A 25,766-nucleotide genomic window follows, 5' to 3' on the forward strand; every position below is an offset into this window, starting at 1 on the left:
ATGTGTATATATTTTTGTGCATATATTTCTGTTTCATGTTTTCTTTTCAGCTAAGTTTTTGGTTTAACTTATGTAAACTGATTTAAATAAAATGTTTTAAAGGATTTATTTATTGTATCGATTGTATCAAGTGGTCAACCTATAATAGAATCCTTTTGGGAAGGTGGCAAATTCCTAAGTATTTTTAAGAATTAATTTTTCTCAGTTTTTAAAATTTGAATGTCTGACCTGTGGAAAATGGCATAAATAGTACTATCTGTATATTATTTGCTTAGATTCGCCATTTGATAAAATTCTGTCACATTTACTCTATCTCAAAATATAATATTCCTTAGTTTAGGTTAAAGTATTCATATTATTGAAAGTTAATCTTATCCATATCAAAATTAAGTAGCTGTATTTTGTCATATATGTTATATACAATCATTCAGAAATAAGAATACAGGCAAGCAAAAACAGCAGCATAAAACACGTAAAGAGTACCCACTGTCAACCAAAATGAACTCCATTCTATAATACATATGTGTCCTTATGTATTTTCTTTCACAAAAATGTAATTACATCATATATACTGTTGTGTGTGTGTGTGTGTGTGTGTGTAGTTATGTGTGTCTTTCTGTGTCAGTAAACATATTTCTGCACTTGTTATAAAGTTTTTTACAATAAGTTTTTATAGTAGAATAAAATTCTAATTATATCTTGTACATCAGAAGTACTTGTAGAACTTTTTCATAATCCAAGTGCCTCGCTGCTATTTAAGTCCTAATCTCTTCGAAGAGGTCCAGGTATCAATATTTTGGGGATGATTATTTGAAGCTGTATAGGTGATTCTAAAATACAATCAGGACTGATAGCCAATAAAATTAAATAATTATAATACAATTCTTATAAATCTTATCAATCATTATAAGCAGTATCATCATTGAGATTTATTAAGTTTTATTTTACGTACTGAATCTTTATAGTTTTAAAAAACATTGACATTCATTTAAATGAATAATGAATGAAAGAGTTTTTTGTTTTTCTATCATACTTATCTTTAAATAAGTATTTTGTTAATTTTTATTTGGATTATTGGAGTAAAACAGTTTTTCTGAGTAGGTTAATTCCCTCTGCCACCTTAATCTCCATATCCTATATAATCTGATGTATTCACAGACTCTGTGGATTAGGATTTAGGATGCGGACATTTTCTGCCTACCAATCATGATATAGATGACCACAATTTTGTTTTTGTTGTTGTTGTTGTTTTAAACTATTCACCTATTGAAGGACATTCAATAGTTTTTGGTGATTACAAACTGTATTTGTCTGCCACAACAAAAGACAACAGACCAGGTGGCTTAAAGAAGCAGAAAAATGATTTTTCACAGCTCTGGAGGCTAAAAGTCACAGATCAGGTGGTGCTAGCAGATTTTGTTTCTGTTGAGGATTTCTTCCTGGCTTGCAGATACTTACTTTCTGCCTTCTTCCTGTGTTCTCACATAGCCTCTTCTCTGTGTGTGTATGAAGAGAGGCGCCTTGTGTTTCTTCCTTTTTTATAGGGTCACCAGCCCTATCAGGTTAGGAGCCCACCCTTATGACTGCATTTAACCTTAATTACCTCCCTAAAAGTTCTAACTTTAAAACAGTCATATTGAGGGATGAGGGCTTCAGCATACAAATTTTGAAGGACATAGTTCTTTCCGTAAAACAGATAAAGTTTTATAAACCTGGTATGGAGGGTTTTTTGTGAATATAAGTTTTCATTCTGTTTAATAAATGTCCAGGAATGCATTTTCTGGGTCATATTGTAACTACATACTAAGGTTTTTAAGACACGACCAACTGTTTTCTAGAGTGACTGTACCATATAACATAGTAAGTCAATATAATCTAGTTTCTCCACATACTAGACATAATTTGGTGTTGTCACTGTTTTTTATTTTTATTGTAGCCATTTGTATTTATATTTTAATATATTGCTTATATTTTTATTTTAGCCATCTGATTGTAGTGACTTCCCATTGTGGTTTTAATTTCTACTTTTCTAATGACTAATAAAAATTGGAGAATAATACAATTAAGTGAGATTTGTCATTATAAGAAAATAAGCCATTTGCTATCATATCACTGTAGACATTGGTCCTGCCAGACATCGTAAGCTTTAGTAATACAGACCTCGGGAGAAAAAACAGACATTAACAGAATGTTAGATAATTTAGTAGATATTTCTTTTGTCTTGGATCTTTTTTGTACCAGGTGTCAGAGAAAGTATTACTTAAGATGAAGGTCTGTCGTTTTTCACTGACATCATACATGCAATTTTTGCATAGAATTGCATGCTATTCCTAACTGTCCTAAGATGCTTTTATGTCCTTTTACTGACTGTCACATTGAATAAGTTAATAACTTGTGAAATTTGATTTAAAACTTTAAGGAGAATTTTAAAATTCTAGTATGACATGCAAAAATACCATTAATGTCATTAAATGGGTTTTTTATTTTCTTGGAAAGGGTACAATCTAAAAAATGTAGATGGGTTTCTTGATTAGTCAGGAGTCACTCAGTTGGAACTTATAGAAATCTAAGTCAAAGCAAGCACAGGTGACAATTTATGGCTTTTCTGCCTGAATTGTCCAGAAGCAAAGCTACCTATGTGCCCAGCTTTGACATATAGGCTCAAATGATATCATCAGATTTTTTTCTCATCTTTATTTCTTTTTCTTTCATTATCTCCATTTCTTTTTTCTTCACTCTTATCTTTTCCTCCTTTCTCTTATCCACCCCCTTTTTTATTTCTCCTATTATTTTTCATCCCCTGATTCCCAAATAGGCTTTCTCCATACAACCAGGGAAAAACGTATGGCGGCAGCAGCAGCAGCAGTGGCAAACATAACTATTTCCCCCATACTCTAGTCCTAGAAGCAATGTTTTTTTTTTTTTTTCAACCAGTTCTGCCTAGAAAACAAAAAAACTTCTAGGATGAACTCTGATTTTCCTAACTTAGGTCACCAGTTCATTTCTGAACCAACTTCTTTCCCTGAGATGTGAATGTGGGGTTCTTTCTGACACATGGCTACTCACTTGTGTAACCTCATGCTCCCCATGAGCTACCAGGAGTAAAGGGGAGTTTCCCAAAGGGAAGAAGAATGGTATTATTACCCTTAAAAGTATGATGAGAAAGATGCTAAGAAGACAGAACTATGTGTATGATATTTTTGGTGAGAAACTCAGGTTTACTTTTTGTTGGTGTTAAGTATGTTGACTTCTATTTCCACAGTTGGGAGGTAGATTTTTTTAAGAATCAGTAGAGTGTCATTCAGCAAAAATTTACTACTGCCCAAAGATAATACTTGATTTGGAAAGGTAGTATAAAAGATGCATATAATATTTTAAGATTTAAGAAAATTGAGTCCTATAAAATCTGATTGGAAATAAATAAGATTTAAGTTTTCTTTGAGCCCAGATTCTTGAATCCTGTGCTTGTAGGCTAAGTTCTGGGAAAATAAAGAATAGGATATTGTCTCTGATCGTAAGTTACTCAATGTAGTGTATCTGTTCCATTTCTGTGGAAATAAGTGGTACGGTTGGGTTATGTTGTACAAAGTTCTATGGCAGCAGAAAAGGCAGACTAAAGAGATCAAGGAAGAAGCTTTTATGAAGGTGAATGTTTAAGGCATATGTTTTTGCTACATAGACAATGCAGGTGAAGGTGTATGCCAAACAAAGGATGTTGTATGAAATTGCTATGATCTTTGGACATCAAGGACTTCAGTCTTATTACCATGTAAGGTAATAAGGCCATATATGGAGAGCGGCAGGAAATGAGTCTGGAACAAGACCGTTGCCTGCACATGAAGGGCTTCGAAAACCATGCCAAGAGGTTTAGACTCAATGTTGTGGAAAATACTACTTTGTTTTGTTTCTTTATTTTTAATTAATAGCTTTATGTTTAGAGCAGTTGTAGGTTTACAGAAAAATTGAGCAGGAAATACAGAGTCATTATGTTAACCTTCCACCCTCACAATTTCCTCTATTAGTGATACAATGTATTACAGTTACTAATACCTCCTTACAATGAGTCAATATTGATACATTGTTATTAACTAATATCCACCCTTGAATTAGAGCTTCCTCCTTGTGTGATACATGCCATGGTTTTTCTTCTTCTTCTTCTTTCTTCTTCTTCTTTCTTTCTTCTTCTTTCTTCTTTCTTCTTTCTTTTTCTTCTTCTTCTTCTTCTTCTTCTTCTTCTTCTTCTTCTTCTTCTTCTTCTTCTTCTTCTTCTTCTTTCTTTTCTTCTTCTTCTTCTATAATTATACTTTAAGTTCTGGGGTACATGTGGAGAAAGTGCAGGTTTGTTACATAGGTATGTATGTGCCATGGTGGTTTGCTGCATATATCACCCCGTCATCTATACTAGGTATTTCCCCTAATGCTATCTATCCTCTATTCCCACACCCCCTGCTATCCCTCCCCTAGCCCCACCCCTACCCCCCAAAAGTCCCCAGTGTGTGATAGTCTCCTCCCTGAGTTCATGTGTTCTCATTGCTCAACACCCACTTATGGGTGAGAACATGCGTTGTTTAGTTTTCTTTTCTTGTGTCAGTTTGCTGAGAATGATTGTTTCCAGCTTCATCCATGTCCCTGCAAAGGACATGAACTCATCCTTTTTTATGACTACATAATATTTCATGGTATATATGTGCCACATTTTCTTTATCCAGTCTATCATTGATGGGCATTTGGGTTGGCTCCAAGTCTTTGCTGTTGTGATCCATGCCACAATAAACATACGTGTGCATGTGTCTTTATAACAGAATGACTTATAATCCTTTGGGTATATACCCAGTAATGGGTTGCTGAGTCAAATGATATTTCTATTTCAAGATCCTTGATGAATCACCACACTGTCTTCCACAATGGCTGAACTAATTTACACTCCCACCAACGGGTGTAAGAGGGTTCCTATTTCTCCACATCCTCTTGAGCATCTGTTGTCTCCTGATTTTTTAATGATCATCATTCTAATTGGCATGAGATGGTATCTCAATGTGGTTTTGATTTGCATTTCTCTAATAACCAGTGATGATGAGCTTTTTGTCCTATGTTTGTTGGGTGCATAATTGTCTTCTTTTGAGAAGTATCTGTTCATATCCTTTGCCCAATTTTGATGGGCTTGTTTTTTTCTTAAAATTTGTTTAAGTTCTTTGTAGATTCTGGATATTAGCCCTTTGTCAGATGGGTAGATTGAAAAAAATTTTTCCCATCCTGTTGGTTTCTGGTTTACTCTTAAGAGCTTGAGCTCTTAAGTTTAATTAGATCCACTTTTTCTATTTTGACTTTTGTTGCCATTGCTTTTGGTATTTTAGTCATGAAGTCCTTGCCCATGCCTATGTCCTGAATGGTGTTGCCTAGGTTTTCTTCTAGGGTTTTTATGGTGTTAGGTCTTATGTTTATATCTTTAATCCACCTGAAGTTAATTTTTGTATAAGGTGTAAGGAAGGGATCCAGTTTCAGCTTTCTGCATATGGCTAGCCAGTATTCCCAACACCATTTATTAAATAGGGAATCCTTTCCCCATTGCTTGTTTTTGTCAGAGTTGTCAAAGATCAGATGGTTGTAGATGTGTGGTGTTATTTCTGAGGCCTCTGTTCTGTTCCATTGGTCTATATCTCTGTTTTGGTACCAGAACCATGCTGTTTTGATTACTGTGGACTTACAGTATAGTTTGAAGCCAGGTAGCATGATGCTTCCAGCTTTGTTTTTGTTTGTTTGCTTTTTGCTTAGGATTGTCTTGGCTATGTGGGCTCTCTTTTGGTTCCGTATGAAGTTTAACATGGTTTTCCCTAATTCTGTGAAGAAAGTCAATGGTAGCTTGATGGGGATAGCATTGAATCTGTAAATTACTTTGGGCAGTATGGCCATTTTCACGATATTGACTCTTTCTGACCATGGGCATGGAATGTTTTTCGATGTGTTTGTGTCCTCTATTATTTCTTTAAACAGTGGTTTGTAGTTCACCTTGAAGAGGTCCTTCACATCCCTTGTTAGTTGTATTCCTAGGTATTTTATTCTCTTTGTAGCAAATTGTGAATGGGAATTTGCTCATGATTTGGCTCTGTTTGTTATTGGTGTATAGGAATGTTTATGATTTTGTATCTTGAGACTTTGCTGAATTTGCTTATCATCTTAAGGAGATTTTGGGCTGAGACGATGGAGTCTCCTAAATATACAATAATGTCATCTGCAAATAGACAGACAATTTGACTTCCTCTTTTCCTAATTGAATACTTTTATTTCTTTTTCTTGCCTGATTGCTCTGGCCAGAACTTCCAATACTATGTTGAATAGGAGTGGTGACAGAGGGGCATCCTTGTCTTGTGCCAGTTTTCAAAGGGAATGCTTCCAGTTTTTGCCCATTCAGTATGATATTGGCTATGGGTTTTTCATAAATAGCACTTATTATTTTGAGATACATTCCATTGATACCTAGTTTATTGAGAGTTTTTAGCATGAAGGGCTGTTGTATTTTGCCAAAGGCCTTCTCTGCATCTATTGAAATAATCATGTGGTTTTTGTCTTTGGTTCTGTTTATGTGATGGATTATGTGTATAGATTTGAGTATGTTGAACCAGCCTGGCATCCCAGGCACGAAGCTGACTTGATTATGATGGATAAGATTTTTCATGCGCTGTTGGATTTGGTTTGCCAGTATTGTATTGAGAATTTTCACATCAACATTCATCATGGATATTGGCCTGAAATTTTCTTTTTTAGTTGTGTGTCTTCCAGGTTTTGGTATCATCATTTTATGATGTTGGTCTCATAAAATAAGTTGGGGAGGTTTCCCTCTCTTTCTGTTGTTTGGAATAGTTTCAGAAGAAATGATACCAGCTACTTTTTCTACCTCTGGTAGAATTTGGCTGTGAACCTTTCTGGTCCTGGACTTTTTTTAGTTGGTAGGCTTTTAATTGCAGCTTCAATTTCAGGCCATGTTGGTCTATTCAGGAATTTGATTTCTTCCTGGTTTAGTCTTGGGAGGGTATAAGTGTCCAGGAATTTATCCATTTCTTCTAGATTTACTGGTTTATTTGCATAGAGGTGTTTATAGTTTGTCTGATGGTAGTTTGTATTTCTATGGGATCAGTGGTAATATCCTTTTTATCATTTTTTATGTCATCTATTTCATTCGTCTCTCTTTTTTCTTTATTAGTCTGGCTAGTGGTCTATTTTGTTGGTCTTTTCAAAAAACTGGCTCCTGAATTCATTGATTTTTTTTTTTTGAACGGTTTTTTGTATGTCTGTCTCCTTCAGTTCTGCTCTGATCTTAGTTAGTTATTGTCATCTGCTAGCTTTTGAATTTCATCTTGCTTCTCTAGTTTTTTTAATCATGATGCTTGTTGATTTTTTTTTAACTTTCCTCATTTCTCTTGTAGGCATTTAGTTCTATAAATCCCTCTACTCACTGCTTTAAATGTGTCCTAGAGATGCTGGTACATTATGTCTTCATTCTCATTGGTTTCAAAGAGCATCATTATTTCTGCTTTCATTTCATTATTTATCCAATAGTCATTCAGGAGCAGATTGTTCATTTTCCACTTAGTTGTGCAGCTTTGAGTCAGTTTGTTAATCCTAAGTTCTAATTTGACTGCGCTGTGGTCTGATTGTTTGTCATGATTTTCATTCTTTTGCATTTGATAAGGAGTGTTTTACTTCCAATTATGTGCTCAATTTTAGGATGTGTGTGATGTGGTGCTGAGAAAAATGTATATTCTGTGGATTTGGGGTGGAGAGTTCTGTAGATGTCTATTAGGTCAGCTTTGTCCAGAGCTGAGTTCAACTCCTTGATATCTTTGTTAATTTTCTGTCTCGTTGATCTTTTTTTTTTTTTTTTTTTTTTTTTTTAAGACAAAGTCTTACTCTGTCAGCAAGCACCAGGCTGAAGTGCAGTGGCGCAATCTCGGCTCACTGTAACCTCTCCTCCTGGGTTCAAGCTATTCTCCTACCTCAGCCTCCCAAGTAACTGGGACTACAGTCATGTGCCACCACACCCAGCTAATTTTTGTATTTTAGTAGAGACAGGGTTTCATTATGTTGGCCAGAATGGTCTCGATCTCTAGACCTTGTGATCCACTGGCCTCGGCCTCCCTAAGTTCTGGGATTATAGGCGTGAGCCACTGCGCTCAGCTTGTTGATCTATTTAATATTGACAGTGGGGTATTCAAGTCTCCTACCATTATTGTGTGGGAGTCTAGTCTCTTGTAGATCATTAAGAACTTGCTTTATATATGTTCAGCATACATTGCTGGTGAGGTGCAAGAATCCTGAATCTAGCCGAGTTTCAGTCTTGACTACCCCACGTTCTACCTGCCAGACGTTAGGCAAGTTACTTATGTTTCTGCAATCCCATGATTCAAATTGCCTGGTTAGGCAAGGTTTGTATCAAGGAAATTTAGCATTTGCCAGATTAAGTTAGAAATTTCATTTTTGTTCCTTTTAATTTGTGCCACATGTGTGTTTCCTTCCTCTTAAAATTTATGAAATCATCTTTGCTAAGATATCTGTAAATAAAAAAATGATAAATTCAGTTTTCAGTTTCAAACTTCATAATGTATTACTGTTTTTTGATATGACCTCTTAAAAAGGCTGTGATTTCAAGGCCATGGTTCTGATGAAATTGATGACATGTGTGATAGTATAATAAGCAGCCTTGTGCAATGCTTTAGCATAAGGCTTTTTAATTTGGGGCATGCTGGTTTTAGTGACATTTCATTGTCTTCAAAATGATCTCACAAAAAGGATCCATACTCTGAAGTATTTTTCTGGATGCTTCTTTAACTTTCTTACTTTCATAATTTGATTGAATCAAAGTATGTTGATAAACTCTGTAGCTTTAGGATCCCCTTAGCTTCAGAGAACAGGTAAAGCCCAAGGAAAAGTCACATTCTTTATACCTTCTCTATTTGACTTTTTCCAAATTGACAGTCTTAAGATAACCACAAATGTCAATAATTATAAACACTGGTTTCTTTAGTTTCTATCATTTAATTAGAAACTAGTTGAAGATGTCTTGCTATGGTGACTATCTTGCTAGGCTTTTCAGATCTTGTATGATAGCATCCACTACTACTCCACATGTGTTTGGAATGAAAGAGTAGCTGAATAGCATAAATAAACATAAGAATAGTCTATTTCATAAAGATAATTTTCAAAGTGACAAGAAATGGAAAGAAAAAAGCCTTGTGTATTTTATTTTCTTACCTGGTTTGTGGACTGCCACCCTGCTCCAAGTCAAGTTATTGATTTTCTCATGCATCTCAAGTTAAAGTTTCTGTTTTCGCCTGTATCCTTAGGTCAGCTGTTCGTGCAATTTTGAAAACAGTTTTTCTCATTTTTTCATTCTAAATTGGGTGAACTTCTTTAGGTCATGCTAAGCAAAACAACATTGGAGGAAACTATGAAATTCTTGGAACCTAAATAAGGTATTATAGGGTATTTTATATTTAATGGAAATGTAGATTTTCCCTGCTTTCCAGATATATAAGTAATTGGAGTATATTAAGCAGTTTTACAAAAATAATTCATTTATAGCACTAGCAATACTTCATTGACCATGATGATTTTACTAGTTCTAGAGCAATGAATATCAGAGCTAAGAAATAGATATTTTAACCAAAAAAATTTCATACATTAAAGATAGACAGAATTTTACCACCACTTTTCAATAAATTATTCATATGTATTATATAGCAAAATATTTGCCTTATGAAAAATATCTAAATATTGGTACTGTTTATATGAAGATTTAGTGTATTGATAGAAAGTATTACTAGTTTCTAGTTGAATTAAACTGATTAAGCCACATTACAATCATAGTGAAAACTAACAAGTACAGTACTATATTATGATGATTACTTCTTGAGATTTAGTTTTTCTATCACTTTGAATACTTCTGGCTGCAAAAAATCTTACTCATAAAAACATATACTATTATGTTACAAATAACAAAAAGACATAGGAAGCCAGATAGCCCAGGTTGGTCTATTTGTTTGCACAAAGATGTTATTCAGAACCTGATGTCTTTCTACTCTTCTATCCTACTTTTTTTTTTTTTTTTTTGGCCTTTCCTCAAATTAACTCTCATCATGGGTGTTATACCAGGGTCACTGTGCAAAAAAAGTCCAGTAAGAAATGAGGACTGTATTTTTTTATGTCTGTTTTAAGAGTAAAGAAATCTTTTCCAGGATTCCAGGGAAACAGGTTTGCCATGTTTGGCTTAGTGAAATGCATGATTTTGTGAGAGGCCAGATTTTCTGAATAAAAATGGAGTTTCATTAGAAAAAAACAAAATGAAACAGCAATTGTGCGCGGACAACTAACATTGTCTGTTATTGGGTGCCAGAACAAGGTTACTAGAATCATTGTAGGCTATGGCCTTAATGAAGACTTCTTGGAGAACATGAGACTTGAGTTGTTTCTTGACTGCTTAGTCTGTGGGCATTGATCGTCATCTGAGACAGTGACAATGAACTAAACAATTGTCTTCTTAATAGAGCAGTTTTGGGGTATATACAGAAAACGAAGTTCTTGACTTGATGTGGCAACTTTTGTGTGGACCTGTCATAAAATGTTGGAGATTATGTCTTATCTGTGACATTTTTTATACAGAATCTTCAAAATTAGTTTTTGTTGTAAAAACATTGTCACTGTCAAGAAGGCCATGATTTTATATATTAGAGTATTATTTAGAGTGCAACTATGGAAACTGTAAGGAAAAAGTTTAAAAATTCTAAGTTTATTCTCAAAAGCAATTGGGGATTTTTGATGCATTCAGTGTGGTACATGCTTTTAATAATATATTATTTTCTGTTTGGGGTGTCAGTGGATGCTTAAAAATATGTTTAAAATGATCTAATGGATAATTTTCTTATAAAATTATGACTAAAACATTTTTATCAATTTTTGACTCAATAATTATTTAAATTATATGATTAAAAATAATGTTTACTTGTTATGAAAATGCTTTATCATTTATAACTTGGAAATGCCCAAGTCTTATTTGAGGGGAAATACTATCTATGTTTTCTCTTCTAAATAAGTATTCATTTTGTTTCTATTCCCTAAACCTTTTCAGGATTGCAGTACCGTATAGACTACTGGGACCACTTGCAAACAGATAACTAGGAAAAGGGCACCACTTGCTTCAAAAATACCTGCTCAACTACAGAAAAAGTTATAAACTAACATTTGCCTCTGGCTAGGCGTAAAGTAATCCAACAAAATAATTTTCTTTACAACCTACAGTTCATTGACTTTATAGCAGGAAATTAGAATGGAGAAGATTAAAAACTTAAAGACATTAAACTGTCCCAGACTGATAATTTTAGAACTTGAATGAATTCAGAAGTCTGAAAATTAAATGAATTTGACTTGTATTGTTGACATTTCAAATTGCTTTAGAACTGAATTTAGTTCATGTCTTCGATTATATTAGTGTGTTGTGGTTTCACAGACCTACAACAATACACAGAAATATTTGATACTTACAGGTTGCTATTTATAGCTTTTCTTCCTGTTATTTGGTTTGAAAGTACAAATGGATTGGTTATTGTTAATCAGTAACAATTTCTTGAGCTCATGATTGACACAAAGCATTGTGCTAGGAGTTATGGTGGGTATGCAGAGGTTTAGAACTCCTTAAAGCCAGTAAGATTCTGGCTTTAAGGAGCTTACTATCCAATTAGACAGATAGAACTGATGTGAGTTCCCAGCTTCACCATTTGCACATTTTGTGACATGAATCAAGTTAAATTATGCCTTTGAGTTTCAGTTTCCTTTTCAGACTTATTTAATTTGATGATTACATGAGTTAGCACACAGAAAATGTATAGCTGTTTTTGTGATACACTTTAGGTGATCAGTAAATTCGCAGCATAAGAAATGCTTATATAAATCATCCCTTCAATTAATTTCTCACGTTGATAGCAGAGTTTTGTTGTTTAATCTGGGAACCCTTCCTCTAAACATCATATGCACCCTGGCTTGTCATATCAATCCTGACAGCAAGAGGTTTAGAGAAGACATATTTAAATTTGATCCAGTGGTGCAAATATCAAAGTGGTTAAGTAAACGTAGGTTGCCTTATTTAGCATTCTCAATAAGCTGTCACATTCTTGATAAATTTCAGGTATATGAAAATAATTATATCATTTTGGTAAATTTTAAATGTACCAGGGAATCAGTATATAAAGGATCTCAATGAATATTAAGCAATTCATGATTTCTTCCCCTAAATGTTTTGCTTGTCTCTTCAAATCTGCGTTGACCAGCAGCCCCCCTACCCTGAGTATGAGGAACCTCTGTGTGTGTGTGTGTGTGTGTGTGTGTGTGTGTGTGTGTGTGTTTAGTTTTTTTCCTTTCTTTCCTTCCTTTTTTTTTTTTTTCCTAACAAACCGTTGTGTGGAGGGCTGACTTTGAGAGGGGGACGGCAGGGGACTGGTTATCTGAGGCCAACTGAGGCACTGCTTCTGACTTAGAGGCGTTCAGTCATAATCCCACAAATGGCATTGGCTCCTCAGCCAAGCACAGACACCAAGTGTCTGAACCTGCGGGAGGAACCTGTTTTTAAAAGCACTGGCCTCCTCAGAAAATCCTCTGAGCTCGTCTCCAGCTGTCTGTGACTAAGTCTTTCCCCTACTCTTTTGAGTTGTGGATTCAGTGTATTTGGAAAGCTTGTATTTTGAGGTTAAGATGTCATGTAGAGAAACATAACAGTCAACTGAATTTATAAGTTCCTTTCTTAAATTTAAAGATAAGATGATCAATCATGTATATAAATAGCCTCCCCATCAAATTCTTTTCTCTACCCACTCTCCTTTCCTGCCTTCCTTCCTTCCTTCTGTCCTTTCCTCCTCTCATTTTGTTGTTTTCGTTTTTGTTGATTGTCTTTTTTGAAAGCCAGGTATATTAAAGTGTTATTTGACTACTATAAAATACACCCTTTTGGGGGTATGGTATTGTAGATTTTGTAAATATCAACATGATAATAAAAAACACGTAAATATCAACATGATCAAAAACGAACATTTTCATCAGTTCTAAAAGTTTCCTACTGCCTCTTTTACCTGTTTCCCACCACTCCCAGTTCCTGCAGACTACCGTTCTGCTTATTTTCCCTATAGTTTTGACTTTTCCAAAATGTCATGTAAGTATCATACAATTCCTTGTATAATGCTTATATGTACGTCATATGAGTTACTTGTATAATATATAGGTGTCATGAATATTTTGAATCTGATTTCTGTTACTTTCTGTAGTGTGTTAGAGATTCATCCATATTGCTCTGTGTTTCAGTACTTCTTCTTTTTCGTGGCTAAAATGTATTCAGTGTCCATACTTAAATTTGTTCATTCTCCATTTGAAGTACTTTTAGCTTGTTTGCAACTTTTGCTGATTATGACTTAAACTGCTAGAACTGTTCATGTACAGGTATTTGTTTATACATATATTTTTGTGTTCCTAGGATAAATAACAAGGAATGGAATTGCTAAATTGTATAGTAAATACATATTTATCTTTGTAAGAAGGTGTCAAACTGTTTTTCAAAGTGAATGAAGCATTTTGTATTTATACCAGCAATGTGTGAGCATTACAGTTTCCCTGTATTTTTGTGAGCACATCATATTGTCAGTTTAAAAAACTTTAAACATTCTACTTCGTTGTGTGGTAGTATCTCATTATGGTTTGGGTTTGCATTTCCCTAATGACTAATAGTGTTGAGCATCTTTTTGTGTCCTTACTTGTCATTCTTCTTTGGTGAGATTTCTGGTTAATTTGTCAAGTTTGTAATTGGGTGATTTATTTTCCTATTAATGAGTTTTGGGAGTTCTTTGTGTATTCTGAATGCAGTCTTTTTTCAGATATGTGCTTGTAATATTTTCTCCCATTTGCAATTTCTTTTTTTCACAGAATGTCTTTAGTGGAGCAAACGTATTAGTACCCTTGAAGTCCATTCTATAAACTAAAAAAGAAAACAAAAACAAAAAACCTTGATTATGCTTTTTGGTCATATGTAAGCAATTTTTGCCTCATGCAAGGTTATTAAGGTTTTCTTCATAATTTTCTTTTGTATGTTTTAAAATTGTAGCTCTTATATTTAGGTATATAATCATTTTTAATTAGATTTTATATACAGTCAAATGTAAGGGTCAGGGTTTTTGTTTGTTTTTGCATATAACTGTCCAGTTGCTCAGGTATCATTTATTGAAAAAAACTTCTTTATACATTGAGTTGCTTTTGCACATTTGTTAAAAATCAATTGACCATATACATGCGTGTGAGCTTATTTTTGATTCCCTACATGTCTGTTCTTTGCCATGCTGTCTGGATTACTGCAGCTTTATAGTAAGTCTTGAAAACAGGTGTTAGTATTTGGCTATTCTATTTCTTTGATTTTTCATCTAATTCATATGTGTTGTTTTCTACAAAATTTTCTGCTGATATTTTAACTGGGATTCCATTGAATCTATAGATTATTTGGTGAGAATTTCAATCTTATATCAAACCTTCCAAACCATGAAGATTATATACTTCTACATTTATTTAGGTATTCTTTGTTTTTTTCATGATTAATTTATAAGTTTTAGCACACATTTTACAACTGTTTTGTTAAATTTATACCTATGTATTTCATGTTTATGTTTTCTGATACTATTTTAAAACTCTTTCAAATTCAACCTCCAATTGTTCATTAAGTATAGAGAAATACAAGGGGATGTAAGTTGCTTATAAGAAGGCAAATCCTACCAGATGGGGTCATATATAACATAAAATAATCATGGGAGTTATAGCCTCTGCCATATTCTTTAATAGTTAGAAACAACTCACAGCTTCCATCATGCTTAAAGGGAAAAGATTAAACTAGGGCATGAACACCAGGAGGCAGGCATCTGGGATCATTTGGGCTTACTTTATGATCTGTCCACCACTTAAAATCTTTCACTTTAAGTACTTTCACTTTTAAAATACTTTCACTTGCCATTGATGGGTTAATGCATAGGGTTCTATGTTAGCTGTATATTTTGGTAATTGTATTTCTCTTTCTGTATAAATGTACATTATACGCATTTTGATGTTTTCTTATCTACTCTTGAAATTTTTTTATCTCACAAAAAATTATATTAAATTACTCATTTAAAATTAAGGACTCTGTGATTTAAAGATACTGACTCTGTCTCCCTCTATAGAATTAAAAAAAGAAAAACTACTTACTCTGTCTCACAAATCAAACTTTTGAATTTTTTAAGAGAGCAAAAGATTGGGTGAAAATACTTGATGTCTTATGCACCTAATGTCACATTCAGATAATGTCATTAACTCATTTCTACAAAATAGATTATGTGTGAAAATTTTCTTGAATTGGATATTTAAAACATTGGAAATTGTAAAAGAAATGTTTAAATAAATATTTCTAAATTTCTATTCTTTAGGAAATCAATCCGAACACATTGTTAAGCTTTGAAACACACACACACACATACACACACACACACACGCACACACGCACACAAGTATGTATACATTTGTATATTGAACTGGCCATTCTAAAAAAGTTATTAATGCTTTTATTTATATTACACATGTTTTTGGTATGTTATTATATTAAATTAATTGTTAGATATAATGCTGGTGGAAATAATGTCTTCCAAAAATTTCCATTGAGGATTCTAATAATGAAATTCTCTTGTTTAAGGAGATGTACATTTAAAATGACATTCCTGCATTATTTAATCAGTTTTGGAAAGTTTAAAGTCATATGAACCATAACAAATTTAAATTAAGTAATTACCCATGGTTCAACATCTGAATATTTTGTGGACTTCACCATATAAGTGCCCAAATATTTTATCCTTTGTAAAGATTTTGAGCAAACTAGTAAAAATAATTTAAATGTTCAAGTCAGAGCTGAAACCAATTATTACCGTAAATATCAGCCAAGAAACTAAAAATGACATTTTCATTGTGAGATTCAACAGAATTTAACAGAGACTCTTTAGCTTCAATTTTATTGCCATGATTAGAAGTGCAGCTGTTTATCAGAAGTCAGATCCTACAATCTCAGCCAAGACTGTAAAACCAATTAAATAATTTTAGGCTACAACGCTTTGAAAATACACTTAAAATGTTATACTGAAGGCATACTAAAACACATATACTGAAGGCATACTAAAACATACGTAGCCAGTATGAGCTAATCTTTTTTATTAACATCTGTATTAACTTCATAGAAAATACCAGGTTTTTAACCTTTAAACTTACTTCTGCTTTAAGCCTCTGATATCTGTATACTTAAATAATACTGATTTTGTGAAACCAGCCCCAACTTATTATGCCAGTTCTACATAAAGACAAGCAAACGAAAAATAGCCAAATCAAACCTATAACTGAAGTTAAGGAATACCAGGTTTTTAACTTTTAAACTTACTTCTGCTTTAAGCCTGATATCTGCGTACTTAAATAATACTGATTTTGCTAAACCAGCCCCAACTTATTATGCCAGTTCTACATAAAGACAAGCAAACCAAACCAGCCAAATCAAACCTATAACTGAAGTTAAGGAATGTTTTCTTTTTTATTTATTTATTTTTCTTTTTTAAGTGCTGGGGTATATGTGCTGGTTTGTTACATAGGTATACGTGTGCCATGGTGGTTTGCTGCACCTAACCCATCATCTAGATATTAATGATTAAGCATGTATTAGCTCTTTTCTCTAATGCTGCTGCCCAGCCCTTCCCAAACAGGTTCCAGTGAATGTTGTTCCCCTCCCTGTGTCCATGTGTTCTCATAAACAATGTCTTTTTACTGCCTTCTTGTGCACTTTGAATGTAACTGTTGGCATAGCACCCTAAGGAAGGTGTTTCAGAGTGACATCTGACATGTTGAGTAATTGTTAAGAGTGTGCTAGTGAAAACCCAGATTTACAGTCTGGAGAGTTTGTCAGTGAAAATGTGTTATGATTGTGCAACCCAAGTTTTGTTTTTCTTTTAAAATCCCCCATTGAGAACTTTGTTTTTTTTTTTTTTTCCTCCAGTTTTCCTAAGCATTCAGCTTTTGCTTAAATGATACCTCTCTTGGGAATTAGGAGAGCATCTTACCCTCCCAAGAAGAGGGCATGCCTCTCTGGCTCCCATTATATTTGAAATTCTTGTTAAACATGGTATTGCTATTGTTTGTTTATTCTCTCCCATATTTTGTCTTCAAAGCCATTAGTAACTTCCTATTTATCACTTTACCATTAGGCTGTGAAGTATTTTTAGAAGGTCCGTCTGTATTTAGCTGACATTTGTTTTTGTTATGCTTTTTAGATAGACTTTTCTGTATGAGAAGTTTTAGGAATTGACACTTACAGGCATATTGACTATTGTCAGTATTTTTATTTTTATTTTTATTTATTTATTTTTTTTCAGATGGAGTTTTGCTCTTGTAACCCAGGCTGGAGTGCAATGGCGTGATCTCGGCTCACCGCAACCTCCGCCTCCTGGGTTCAGGCAATTCTCCTGCCTCAGCCTCCTGAGTAGCTGGGATTACAAGGCACGCGCCACCATGCCCAGCTAATTTTTTGTAGTTTTAGTAGAGATGGGCTTTCACCATGTTGACCAGGATGGTCTCGATTTCTTGACTTCGTGATCCACCCGCCTCAGCCTCCCAAAGTGCTGGGATTACAGGCTTGAGCTACCGCGCCCGGCATCAGTATTTTAAACAGTGTAAATGAGCTGGGCATGGTGACTCACACCTGTAATCCTAGCACTTTGGGAGGCCAAGGCTGGAGGATCACTTGGGCCTAGGAGTTCAGCCTGGGCAACATAGACCTAATTTATAAAAATATTTTTTAAAATTAAAAAAATTAGCCAAACACAGTGTTGCATGCCTGTAGTCCTAGGTACTCAGGAGGCTCGTGGGAGGATCACTTGAGCCCAGGAGTTTGAGATTGCAGTGAGCTGATGATCATGCTACTGCATTCCTGGGCACCAAACTGAGACCCTGTCTTTAAATTAATAAATGATTAAATGAGTAAACAAAAGGTGTTACTGCATTCAGTTAAGTAACATAAAAAGATATGAATAATGCATTGCAATTTCTAATTATTTTAGGTGGGATTTCTTACTGCTGTCTTAATATGTATTAAAATTTGGCTCAGTTTCATTTTGGAAAATAAATAACTTGATTTTCACAAAATTTAACAATCTCACTTCTTTCAAAGATTTAATATTAGGTTATTCTTTTGAGATGCTTTGTTACTGAGACTTAATTTCCTCTACTCAGATCATCTAATTCAAAATGAATTTTTATCATAAAACATTAAAACACATGACTCTTTAGTAAAGAGAAAATGACAGTGTCCATGTACTGTCTTTCATAACTCTTAATAAAATTTAGTAATTTTTCAGTGCACTTTCGAGTAGGGGTACAAATTAGAAATTTGATATTTGTAAAGATGTAGGACTCTTTATATTACAGAATAAAAAAGAGGGTTAGTCAGTTGTTTTGTATTAATACAAAATCATTAGGTATTTCTATTTATAAATAAATATCATTGTTTTAATACATTAAGGCAATACAGAATAGGCCTTCCTCCTTTTATTTGTTTTTTATCTAAACAGAAAAGATTTTTTTAGGGTTGATAAAATTTATTACCCGAAAATAATATCTAAAATGTAATATCTACATTTGTAATATAAACTAGAAAGTGAAAATGTCTTTTTTTTTCTTTTTATTTTTTTTGAGACAAAGTCTTGCTCTGTTGCCAGGCTGGGGTGCAGTGGCACGATCTCAGTTCACTGCAACCTCCACCTCCCAGGTTGAAGCAATTATTCCCTTGCTTCAGCCTCCCAAGTAGCTGGGACTCCAGGCATGTGCCACCCCACCTGGCTAATTTTTTGTGTTTTAGTACAGATGGGTTTCACCATGTTGGCCAAGATGGTCTCAATCTCCTCGTGATCCGCTTGCCTTGACCTCCCAAAGTGCTAAGATTACAGGTGTGAACTACCATGCCCGGCCTGAAAGTGAAAATGTCTTTACAGCCCCAACTTTAGTAGAATACTTTGATATATATCTTTCCAGTATATTTTTGTATTAATAAATTATGTTTAATTAGTTACTATTTTGTGGCATACTTTTTTCATTTTTAGACACATTTTTCTATAAACAAATATATCTTCATTCTACTTAACTACAGTGATTCATGGAGAATGTGTCATGAATTACTTATTCCAATACCCTATTTATAGATACTCAGCTTCTGTCTGTTTTTTCTTATTGGAAATGATGTTATAGCAGCAAGCATCTTTGTGCTTGTTTATATGACATCATTGTTCAGTTATTTCACTTGGATTTTTTTTTTTGACTTGGAGTTAAGTTAAATGATATATGCACATTTGTAGTATGAATTAAATACAAGCAATATATATGAAAAGTGTTAACCTTACCAAAACCAATTTTAAAAAAACTTCAACACTCAAATAAAAATGTATCTTGTTGTTCTATTTTGCATTTACTTGATTATTAGTAAACTCAGTATTTTCATATTTAGTTTTATAAATTATGTTACTTGGTTAAAAATCAGTTTTAGGAATCAAAAAATTAACCATAAAAATAAAAGTGTGAAGTAATGAAATTAGGAAGCTTTACAAGCCTTTAACTTGGACTTTTAATTTAGACTTTGGGTAAGATATCTGAGTTTCAGTCTTTGCTCTGCAATTTGCTAGTCATTTATCCTGGGTAAGGTCTTTAAACTCTCCATGCTGTACTTCCCCCATCTTTAAAAGAAGGATGATAAAAAGACTTACCTCATAAATTTTCTTTGGATGCTAAATAATATAATGCAGTTAAAACATTTAAAATGAAACCTCATATGTAGTACATGCTCAGTAAAAATGGTTGCTAAATAGATTAGCGAACTGTTTACTTGCCTACTTAAATATATTATCATATATATTTACCTTTAATTCAAGAGCATTAGAGATCACATTGTAGTTTTTGTGTTCTGTTAATCTACTGACGTCACAGATTATGTAGTTTGGGATTGGTGTATTTAGTGAAGTAGTGTGTCAGATCTTCCCTGGTTCCTTTAAACTTATGGTGTGGAGGTATGTGGAAGCAAAGTTATAGTTGGAACTCATGAAACAAGTTTCTGGTAGTCTAGATTTATCTGCTGCAACGTGAGCTCTTGAGGACAGACCAAGTCCTCAAAGACTGACACTTGGTAGGCAGTGTTTAACACATGATGAAGCAGGAGGAGGATACATTTTAGATAGCAGCAAAATATAGTTTAAGTTTGTATTTAATAACAGATCTGGTCCTCTGGTGAAGCCATAGAGGCTTAGATGAGACTGCAGATCTGATGTCAAATATTGAAGGTAGGAAGAACACTTGCTGTTTCCTTCTGTGTCTAAACTTTCAATTAGGAAGCCCTTTGAGGAACTAGCCATGTTAAGACCAAAAAAGAGAAGGTTGGGAAGAACACCGAGTAGGGGACATATGATTTAGAATAATTTGAAGGGGCATGAGAAGAGTAATTTAACTTACTGTTTCTAGAGGGTAGAATTCAAGGAATAATGAGAAGAATTTAATATGAAATATTTATATAATACATAAGAGCTCATTTAGGCTTTTCTGCTAAATCAGACGTTTGTAGTTTTTCCATTTTTAAAAAGATGTCAGTCATATTTCTTTGTGTGTCTTTTACTTTTTTGGCATAGTTTATTATCATACAGTTTCAAACACTAGCAACCTTTATATAGTGAAAAATCTTTTATTTATCTTTTATCTGCACTAGTCCCTCTCTTATTAATAAGCAATGTGTTCAATTTTACACATTCCTTCAGAATTTCTGAAAGCAAACATAGATTCTTCTTCCTTGCCCTCCTCAAATTTGGACAATAAGATAGCATATTATACTGTTCTGCAGCTTGCTTTTTTGTTGCCATAGAAAGATCTTTTAATCTCAGGAAATAGAAAAATTTTTTATTCTGTTTTATGGAGGCATAGGATTTCACTGTATGGATATGCCATAATTTATTCCAGTGGTATACTCTGAGGACATTTGGGTTGTTTCTAATTTTTGGTATTACAAATAATTTGTGATTAATCTTATAACACATACAGTTTTGCATGTGTAAGTATATTTTTGGATACATTTTTAAAAAGTGAAATTGCTAGGTAGCCCAAAAGTTATAGGCATTGATTGATTAGATAAATATTTTTGTTTTCCCAAAATGAAGCAGGGCCATATTTTGAAAGAATGCATTTGTATTCACTGGAAAGTATTTATTTGTGGCATTGAGTTTCAAGCTTTTTTTATTGCACTTGTCTAAAAAATATTTTACATTGTGTCCAATATACTGAAACACAATTAAAACAGAATTTTAACAAAACTGTTTTACTCTTATCACATGTGATACACTGTAGCATTTTCTTTTTCTTTTCTTTTCTTTAAAAACACCATTGGTAACAATCCACTAAATTAATTTCATAACTCACTGTAAGGCATAACCATCTTTGTGATATACACTGATCTAGAGTTTAGTTGACCAACTCTGTTATGTATGGTAGAGGAGGATCTTTAGTTGGACTATATAGTTTCTCAAGAATTCCCTATAATTCTCTTGCAGGTCAAACAAATAAGCATGGGTTTTAGTAATTTTTATAAAGTCTCTTTGAAGTGATGTTTTGTTGCCTTATTTTAAAATAATAGCATATGTTGGTATAATATCTATGTAGAGATATAAATATAGATACGTAAATTGGGTTTGGGCATAAACCAGTCAAACAGTTTCTTAGGGATAAGTAGAAAAGGTAGAATGTTACTTTTTTTTTTTTTTTTTTTACATAATGCATAATCTTTATGTATTCTTAATGTGGGGAATTCTGTCATATGCTAAATGTCTGATTATGTTTAGGATATTTAGTGCTTAGTGTCAGGAAGATTAAAAAATATATAAAAGGTATGTTTTGAAATTACCTTTTCTGGTTTTAAGAACAAATGTACCAGGAGCTGTTGCAATCCAAGCTAACTTGGTGTTTTACTGGCAACTGCAGTGAATGAGTATAGAAAAAGATAATTTGACTAAAATTTATAATATGTGGTAGAAAACACATGTGGAACTTATTAAATTATGTGAGTAGAACAATTTACGTCAAGCTTCTATTGTAGAGATAGTCATTGTGCTTAACATGGAGCATCTTAACTATTATTTGATTTAAAAAAATTCATCAACAATGTAGGTCATAGTTGATAATCATAATTTAATCAAAATGACTCAGCTGAAGCAAGCACAGAAAAAAAATCACTGAGTATTTGCTTTACACCATTTACTGTGCTAGGAATTAGAGACACAAAGTTGAAAAACATAATTTCTGCCTTATAGTAGTCTTATATTCTAGAGGAAAATACTACTTATATTTATCATTTAGCATTTTAGGGAACACAAGTGATTTCATTTGATCAGGTCAAGTATTTGTCAAGTATTTGTCAACCTTTATTAATGGTGAGTAATGATGCTTAGGTTGGGACATGAATATAATATGTAGTTGATATTTCAACTTCACTGTTTTAGACCTTGGATTGGAATATAGAAATAAGAATGAGTGACTGAGTCAATTTTGGAAAAGAACATTAATTCCATTGTTTCATACATTTAACAAATGGTTACTTATATTCTTGTTTTTATGCTTACTAAAGATAACTACAGAAAATAGGACATCAGGAAAAAGACTAATGTCCTTTCTCTTTCTTAAAGACTCTTCAGTATGTAGTTTTGCATTTTATTTTTAAGTCAGGGTCTTGCCTTGTCACCCAGGCTAGAGTGTGGTGGCATGATTGTGGCTCACTGCAGCCTTGAACTCCTGGCCTCAAGCAATCCTTCCACTTCAGCCTCCCAAGTTTTGAGATTGCTGACAAAGAGTCATCGTACCTGGCAATATATTTAATCTGAATTTCATGAACTTCATATTATGGCAGGATCTTTTAGACCACATTAAAGATTTTTGAATGTTGCCCTAAGAGATTTTCCCTCAGTGCAATATGCTGTTGTTAGGACAGTATATTTATCAATTTGTAAGCATTGTATATAAGCTAGGCACTCTCCAGACTGCACTGTTTGATAAAGTAGCCATTAACCACATGTGGCTGTTTAGCAATTGAAATACTGCTAGTCTAGATTGCAATGTGCTTTAAGTGTCACATATACTAATTAAAAAATTTCATATTAGATGATATTTTAGATACATCGAGTTAAATAAAATGCATTATAAAATTAACTTTACCTGTTTTTGTGTTTTTAATATTTCTGCTAGAAAATGTAAGTATATATTATATGACTTTTAATATACTTCTATTGGACAGTGATGAATTTGTCTTGGAGTATTTAAAATGTTTTAAAATAACTTTCAGTTGGTTATTTTCAATTTGTAAGATTAATTTGTTTCTTAATATGTAGCCCCCACCTTTAAGATTTCCCTGTGACTAAGGTATCTGATATTTTGTCTTCTATTGTTCTTAGTAGAGTATAAAAGGTTATGGTCTAAGCCTTGATTTCTAAGTTGTTTATTTATAACCCAAATATATTTTTCTATGGAAACAAACTGGTCAGATAAAGACCCTTGCCCTAGTATGTTAACATAGTTCACCTGAAATTGTGTTAACATATCCATATACCTACCTGTCCCAACATCTCTAAGGCCTGAAGTCCTGAACTTTCTACACTTGTTTATCTGAATCTATTACTGAGAGATCCCCTTAAATTTGAAAAGAATTAGAAATATAGGGCAAAAGGTGGTTTACTATTGTAAAATATAAGCAGTTTCTGTTATCTGAAAGCTTTTTCACCAATAAATAAGATTTATCCTCAGAGAGATGAAAAGGGGATTTCATGGTACCAATAAAGGAGTGGAGCCAACAAAGTATTTTCTTTCATTTTTTTAATATGGTCTTTTAAAATATGGTTGTAAGCATAGTATAAATATAATTTTGGAGCCAGGCATGCTGGTATATGACTGTAATCCCAGCAACTTGGGAGGCTGAAGCAGGAGGATCACATTAGCCTAGGAGTTTGAGACCAACTTAAATTAGGTTTCTAGATAGGTGCCTCAAGAGAGTTAAGTTAATCTGAGTTAAGAATAAAATGACAAGAATTAGGCCACCAAAAAATTTGAAACCTCAGTACATAGCGAGACTCCATCTCAAAAAATAAAATATAATACGGTATTTTTTTCACTTAATATATATAGGATTTTTTATGTTGTTTCATATTCTCCTTGATTACTATTTTAATGAATGTGTAATATTTCATTGAGTAGGTATATCACAATTAACTGTTCCTCTAATTTGAGAAATCACTTGGTAATTAGGAAATCTGAAAGCTTATCATAGCTGTGTATCTTGAAGTCTTCATCTTTTATGTTAGTCTTTTAAAATTATCTTTAAAATTTTTATCTACATAATTACTAATTATATATTTATGTTAATGTGGTAAAATGTGTATGATTCTTTTGCTCAAGTAATCATACGAATTGTTGAAGTAAAATAATCAGAATATATTAAACTTAACTTTTAGTTCAATTTCTTATTTCTTGGATAGCCAAACGTTTCTCAAATATGTGAGATCTATGACATTGGATTGGATACGGTTTACTGTTTGTAAGCAAGACTTTGGTTACACTTGGAAAACCAAGTTATTCAATTTTCGGAGGCTGTTGCATGATTAGATTTAAATATTAAAAAATATGCATTGTATGTCACATAGCCTTTCAGTAATACAATTTATGTTATGTTAATTATCAAAACTTTTTATTAAGATGATTCAAGTTTAATCTTGTGACTACTTATAATAATGCATATGTAGTCTAAGTAGTATATTACAAAATTCCATTGACCACAAATTCAGTTGATAAACCATAATTGACAAGAGATTTTCTTTTTTTTTTTTTTTTTTTTTTTGAGACGGAGTTTTGCTCTTGTTACCCAGGCTGGAGTGCAATGGCACGATCTCAGCTCACCGCAACCTCCGCCTCCTAGATTCAGGCAATTCTCCTGCCTCAGCCTCCTGAGTAGCTGGGATTACAGGCAAGCACCACCATGCCCAGCTAATTTTTTGTCTTTTTAGTAGAGACGGGGTTTCACCATGTTGACCAGGATGGTCTCGATCTCTGGACCTCGTGATCCACCCGCCTCGGCCTCCCAAAGTGCTGGGATTACAGGCTTGAGCCACCGCGCCTGGCCTGACAAGAGGTTTTCTAACAACAAAATAAAAGTGCAGTATTCATATATAAAATCTTACATGCTCTATTCCTCAAAGAATCCACTAAACCTTTACCTAGTATCTGTTAACTTCTTATCTTAGACAGAATTTAGGAAGATTACTAGACTACAAACTTTTGAAGTTTGAGTCTGCTGCTACTATGTAATTTTGGGAGAATCACTGTATTTTCTGAAAATGATTTTTAAAAAATCCTTGACCTTACCATGACTTTCAAATTCTGATGTCATTGCCTGTTTGAAATCTGTCCTTAGATATATAATAAGTACTTCAAATGGAGTGTTTTTCTTTCTCAGTCTGTCATCTGAATCTTCCTCATATCCTAAAAACCATTTTTCACTCAAGAAAAATGCCATCTTTAATTTATCTTTTTTTTTCTACCATCTTACATTTAAGTCATCATCAGATCCATTGACTGCACCTCTAAAAGATAGCGTGGGTCCTGCTACTTCTCTCCAGTTCCTCTGC

General features: G+C 33.4%; 1 protein-coding gene across 2 annotated transcripts in view; it reads left to right on the forward strand.

Annotated features, from left to right (window-relative positions):
- ASCC3 (activating signal cointegrator 1 complex subunit 3) overlaps window positions 1–25,766 on the forward strand; it is a 337,355-nt gene that overhangs the window by 52,123 nt on the left and 259,466 nt on the right. The gene's annotated exons all lie outside the window — the stretch shown is intronic.

This window comes from Saimiri boliviensis, chromosome 4 (genome assembly GCF_048565385.1).
Source record: "Saimiri boliviensis isolate mSaiBol1 chromosome 4, mSaiBol1.pri, whole genome shotgun sequence".
NCBI lineage: Eukaryota > Metazoa > Chordata > Mammalia > Primates > Cebidae > Saimiri > Saimiri boliviensis.